The sequence below is a fragment of the Entelurus aequoreus genome, linkage group LG09 (assembly GCF_033978785.1).
Source record: "Entelurus aequoreus isolate RoL-2023_Sb linkage group LG09, RoL_Eaeq_v1.1, whole genome shotgun sequence".
In the NCBI taxonomy this organism is placed as follows: Eukaryota; Metazoa; Chordata; class Actinopteri; order Syngnathiformes; family Syngnathidae; genus Entelurus; species Entelurus aequoreus.
The window spans coordinates 10166256-10172767 of record NC_084739.1 but is presented as its reverse complement, the minus strand read 5'-3'; the positions used below and the strand labels follow the sequence as shown (position 1 = coordinate 10172767).

The 6512-nt window shown below is 35.5% G+C and overlaps 2 protein-coding genes and 1 non-coding gene across 3 annotated transcripts in view; 2 read left to right on the top strand and 1 right to left on the bottom strand.

The window, feature by feature from the left end:
- Window positions 1-1874, bottom strand: part of ppa1b (inorganic pyrophosphatase 1b) — a 64625-nt gene extending 62751 nt beyond the window's left edge. Inside the window, exon 1 of the mRNA XM_062058036.1 lies at window positions 1856-1874. The gene's annotated coding sequence lies outside the window, so the exon portion shown is untranslated. The remainder of the gene's footprint in view (window positions 1-1855) is intronic.
- Window positions 1-6512, top strand: part of cuedc2 (CUE domain containing 2) — a 466641-nt gene that overhangs the window by 434769 nt on the left and 25360 nt on the right. The gene's annotated exons all lie outside the window — the stretch shown is intronic.
- On the top strand, window positions 1686-1757 carry trnad-guc (transfer RNA aspartic acid (anticodon GUC)). The gene has a single exon. It is a non-coding gene; the product is annotated as a tRNA-Asp (tRNA).

The following is a 6512-nucleotide window of genomic DNA, read 5'->3' as shown; positions in this document are numbered from 1 at the left end:
CACAGAGTTTACTTGCGGACATAAGATACAAGCAAAAAGAGTACAAATGGGAAAATATTAGCTGCTTTAAACATGACTATGAATAAAGAAAGACCTCTTAAAAATATATGCATTCTCCACAGTTTGCAATTAAAGTATTCCTCTTCATCACCTAAAAGCCTTTTAAATGTTATTACTGAAGGTACTAATACTTTAACAACACAAATGTTCCCGAACAGGGGAAATATTGTCAATAATAATCCTCTTTTTTCTTCAATTTGTCTTTATGCCAACCCGAGAAAAATCATAATGTTAGGATTATTTCAACATCAGTGCCTGCAATAAACAAAATAAAAATCAATATTTATTGACGTCTGGTCATTCAAAGTCACACTCAAACACAGTCAAAGGTAAATAAGACAAAGACAAAGACATCCATCCATTTTCTACCGCTTGTCCCTTTCGGGGTCGCGGGGGGTGCTGGCAAATATCTCAAAACATTTAAGACTGTAAATTAACTTGCAAAAAAAACCATTGTTATAACTTTGTTATGAATAACCAAGAATGTACAACAATTCTTCTCAACAAAAGAGGAGAAATATAGCCTTAGAGGAAAATCTCATTTAAAACATGTGTATGCTCGTAACACTTCAAACATTTAGTATATCAGTATGTGGAATTAAATTATGGAACGGATTAACCAAAGAAATCAAACAAAGCACCGAAATGATTCAGTTTAAGAGACCGTTCAAACTACAAGTGTTCACAAAGTACACAGAACTAGATTTATGATGAACATCTTGAACCCTTTTATTTATTTATTTATTTTTTTTTTTTATTGAGACAAATATTATTTATGTATTTAATATTTGTATGCTCACTATATTATTTATTTGTTCACTGTTCTGTTACAGAGAACAAGAAAATTGGATAAAATTGCTATGGCATGAAAAGGGGTAGGATTAAATAAGCTCAGCTTCTTCCTACTCCTTTTCGGACGTGCTGTAATGAAACAACTGGAAATATGTGATGCATTACAATGTATTTTATGCATGTTCCAACTAAACTGAAACTGAACTGAACCGAACCACGATAAATAAATCCCACTTTAACTCAGTTCATGCATATTAAAAGGTATTCGAGTTACTGCATAACAAATGCATGAAACCAAGATAATATATATATTATATTTATCAACAATTTGTCATATTTGATTTTGATTTTGATTGGACGTGTCATTTTGAAAATGCTTAAACGAAAATTAAAAGTATTTTGGAGTTCGGGTGTTGTTGGAGGGAAGAGTGATAAAGTCATCTAAAATAATTTGTGTTAAAAAGGGGGCAGATAAATATAAGAATATTATTCTTCCATCTGCTCCTTTCTGATCATTGAAATGTATGAAGAAAAAAAAAACAATGAAAGTGTCAACTTTATATGGCTTGTATATATGCATTTTCATGAAAGAAATAAAAATAAATGAAAATGAAAAATGAAATATTTAAGTGGGGAAAAGAACTGTGCCGCTAATTTATATGACTATATGGATAAAATAAGAGTTTAAATCAACCGAAAAATGACTAAAGTCACACAAAGACAGTTTCATGTTGCTACGTTTATATTTAATAGTACTTAAAAAAAAAACCTGTTTGTTTCAGAAACCGGAAAGACGCTGTTTAATGGGTGAATATATGCGGTACATATCGCCCTCCTCGTTAGTATAGTGGACAGTATCTCCGCCTGTCACGCGGAAGACCGGGGTTCGATTCCCCGACGGGGAGTTTTTTTTTCACGTCACTGTTCAGTAACGATGCTTTACTCATTTCCTTCCCTTATAAAAAAAAACTGTAATATTAAGCAACACAAGTAGAATACGTACCTCATTATAAATGTCACTTTTCCACGCCGGACACCGACTGGCTCCGTGACGTGGTCATTTCCGGACGTTTGTGCTGATGATTACCCACCTATCGACTAACTATAATTAAAGTAAGTACTGCCTCTTAACATGATATTAATTCATGAATTCATATATATGACTTGTTTATGTAACTTGACCGTCTAGACTGCAGTATTTAACTGAATGAGACCGACACCACGTTGTTGCCATTACATTGTCACACCATTATCATTCCCACCGGGGAACACAGTCCGACACAAAGGTTCCTACCTTGCATCAAAATGAACGCTAATTACAACCAAATAATATTCAAATTAGAGGTGAGACTTGGTTTAAAAAATAAATAAATAAATAAATCTGACTCATTATATAGAGGCTTGGTAAATAATTAGGGTCCGCCCTGTACCCTGTATATTTGTACAGGTACAAAGGAACCTATTGTTATTGTAAGGTTTTATTACCCCTTAACATGCTTCAAAACTCACCAAATTTTTTACACACATACAAAAACTGGTACAGCACACTTTAGTCAAAAAACCAAACCCCAAAAATCAAAATTGCGCTCTAGCGCCCCCTAGGAAAAAACAAAAACAAACTGCCTGTAACTCCCACTAGGAAGGTCGTAGAGACATGAAACAAAAACCTGTATGTAGGTCTCACTCAGACCTACAACTCATAATGACACATCCTCGGGCAAAAACCAACAGGAAGTTGGCAATTTCCCATTTAAGACAAAAATGTACTAAAAACACTCATTTTTGCCTCTTTGAGCTGTAATTTCACCCCCTTAAAATACTTCAAAACTCACCAAACTTCTCACACACATCGAGACTGGTGGAAATTGTGATCTAAAAAAAGAACCGAACCCCAAAACTCAAAATTGCGCTCTAGCGCAATTTTTGAATAAAACAGAGACAAAACTGCTTCTCAGAGGAAAACTCAGACAAAACTGCTTGTAACTTCCGGTAGGAGACATGAAACAAATACCTATATGTAGGTCTCACCTAGACCTACATTTCATAGATTGACATCCTTCAGCAAAAATCAACAGGAAGTTTGCAATCCCTCCTTCAAAACTAAATTTTTGTTAAAACCGGTCACCAAACATCAAACATGATCTCCTCTGAGCGCGTTTGTCGTTTCGGCTTCAAACTACCACAGGAGAGACATTGAACCCTTCTGATTAAAAGTTGACGACAGCGTTTAGATTCGTGCTACCGTTTTGATTTTACGTGCCTTCAAAGACCCGCAGCACTAAAGTTGCTCCGCTGCTGTTAATGACAATGTGAAATTGAATTATTTCTTTTTTGTCCTCAAATTTCTACACACAAGACCCTATAATGACAATGTGAAATGGAATTAGGACCACTAAAGCTGCTCCGCTGCTGTGATTTTACACACCTTCAAAGAAAACAACCACTGTGCCGCAACACCTAGGAAAAAGACACGGACACAACTTCCTCTAACTCCCAGTACGAATATCGTAGAGACACGAAACAAAAACCTCTATGTAGGTCTCACTCAGGACTACCACTGGACAAAAGTGTTGGGACACCTAGGACTAGCACCTGCCAAAATGCGGACCCGACCAACGCTGCTTGCAGCTTTAATTACATTTGAATTTCTTACAAATATTTGTTACAATAAGACATGTTTCCCATTTAAATAGATTGCATAATAGACATATATGGGCACATACAGACCGAGGTAAATTGTTTGACACAGTAGCTCAATTACAAGAGGAAAAGATCACTAAAACCAAAAAAGAGGAATAAATAATGAATAAACTATAATAGACAATACCAACAATGCAAAAAGTAACAGCAATAGAATGGGACGACAAAATAAAAGTAATTATAAGTAAATACAGTTCAGTTCAGTTCCAGTTTATTTGGAACGTGCATGCGATACAATGTAAATGCATCACATATTTGCAGTTGTTTCATTACAGCACCTCCGAAAAGGAGTAGGAAGAAGCTGAGCTTATTTAATCCTACCCCTTTTCATACCATAGCAATTCTATCCCATTTCCTTGTTATCTGTAACAGAACAGCGAATACATAATAAATAAATAATATACCATAGTAAGTAAACAAATATTAAATACATAAATAATATTTATCTAAAAAAAAAAAGAAACAAAAAAAAGGTTCAGGATGTTCATCATAATTCATATTGGTGCTTTGTTTGATTTCTTGGGTTAATCCATTCCATAATTTAGTTCCACATACAGATATGCTAAAGGTTTTAAGTGCTGTACGGGCATTTCAATGTTTACACATAAAAATACTCAATAAACATTCAGTCAAACACATAAGTGATCCACGTTTTTGCCTTAAGCCCCAGATCCGCTTCCCAGCGAATCCACCTTTTGTATTTTGCCTTGTTATTGGAATAAATACTCATCTTACCTGCAAGCTGCCTGCTGTCCTCCACATTTTTGGAATGACAAACACCTATACCATGCCAGAATGCAACATAGCCATTCCTTTTCTTCTGGTCCTCCAGTGATAATGATACTTAGAAAAAAAAAGTTGTTTATTTACCACGGAATCAAAGCTGGGGTAAAAATGAGTTAAAATGTCAAATATCGGCCCAGGTCCAATCCCATGATCGGGATCGGGACATCTCTAGTATGCGTTGGTCCCATCACTGACGGTAAAGCAGCCTACTCAGCCATTTTTAAGGTAAACTAGCATGTGCGATAGTGATGTTGATAGTGATATCGCCGATCCCAAATCTTTTTGCTCTAATATCGATTCTCAAATCAAAATATCCTTACTTTATATATATTAGCTACTCCTGATAGTGTATATCATTCACAGGAACACAGTGTAATGTCACTAAATCATTGAGATCGTGTCCAAATGAGAAATGATTGGTGAGAAATATTATATATTTAATATCTATTTAATATATAGAGTATATGACACGACACTAATCTCACATCGGCAAAAAAAGGCATAGATTTATTGAAGTTTCCCGAATAGTTCATAATGTAGGTGTCATTAAATTACACATTGCCATTGCAATAAAACAGCCATTGAAAACTTTGTGTATTTAAGAAAATGACTGGCAACTAAAATGAGTCTCTCAGCAAGTGTATAAATTCCTTTGGGCTACTTGGAGACACGACATACAGAGTTGAATATGAATAAAATAACCCATTCAGTGCAGAATAACTCCATCGTTTGTTTCGCCCTGGGATTTTATATCATTAGCAGCAACAATTGAAATAAACTACTTTTTATATCTTACCAAACACATCCTGTATATATGCACAAAGTATCGGATCGGTATCGCAGACACCACCCCGAGTTTTACTCGGTATCGTATCGGAAGGAATATCAGTGGTATGGCGCTTCGCTAATGTGCGGTCAAAATTAAATTGCTCAACTAATCTGCTTTATACATGATTTATGCAATAATGTTTTCTGATTAATCGCATGAGTTAACGCGGTAACTTTGACAGCCATAGCTATATGTAACCTTTAAAGGCCTACTGAAATGACATTTTTTTATTTAAACGGGAATAGCAGATCCATTCTATGTGTCATACTTGATCATTTCGCGATATTGCCATATTTTTGCTGAAAGGATTTAGTAGAGAAAATCGACGATAAAGTTCGCAACTTTTGCTCGCTGATAAAAAAAAGCCTTGCCTGTACCGGAAGTAGCGTGACGTCACAGGAGCTAGTATTCCTCACAATTCCCCGTTGTTTACAATGGAGCGAGAGAGATTCGGACCGAGAAAGTGACGATTACCCAATTAATTAGAGCGAGGATGAAAGATTCGTAGATGAGGAACGTTACAGTGAAGGACTTGAGAGGCAGTGATGGACGTATCTTTTTTCGCTCTGACCGTAACTTAGGTACAAGCTGGCTCATTGGATTCCACACTCTCCTTTTTCTATTGTGGATCACGGATTTGTATTTTAAACCATCTCAGATACTATATCCTCTTGAAAATGAGAGTCGACAACGCGAAATGGACATTCACAGTGACTGAACATGTAAATACACGATTAATAATATTCAGCTTTTCGAAGCTAAAAAAATAGAAGCTAACCTAGCTACGTAGCCAACGTGATAGCATAGCAGTCTCAAATGCAGATACAAACTAAATTAAAAAAAAACCTGACTGGACGGATAGACAGAAGATCAAAAATACTATTAAACCATGAACATGTAAATACACGATTAATAATATTCAGCTTTGCGAAGCTAAAAAAATAGAAGCTAACCTAGAAACGTAGCCAACGTGATAGCATCAGTCTCAAATGCAGATACAAACTAAATAAAAAAAAACCCTGACTGGACGGATAGACAGAAGATCAAAAATACTATTAAACCATGAACATGTAAATACACGATTAATAATATTCAGCTTTTCGAAGCTAAAAAAATAGAAGCTAACCTAGCTACGTAGCCAACGTGATAGCATAGCAGTCTCAAATGCAGATAGAAACTAAATTAAACAAAACCCTGACTGGACGGATAGACAGAAGATCAAAAATACTATTAAACCATGAACATGTAAAAACACGATTAATAATATTCAGCTTTTCAAAGCTAAAAAAATAGAAGCTAACTTAGATGCGGCGGCGGGCTTACTCACCGTAGTGCGTCTGCTATC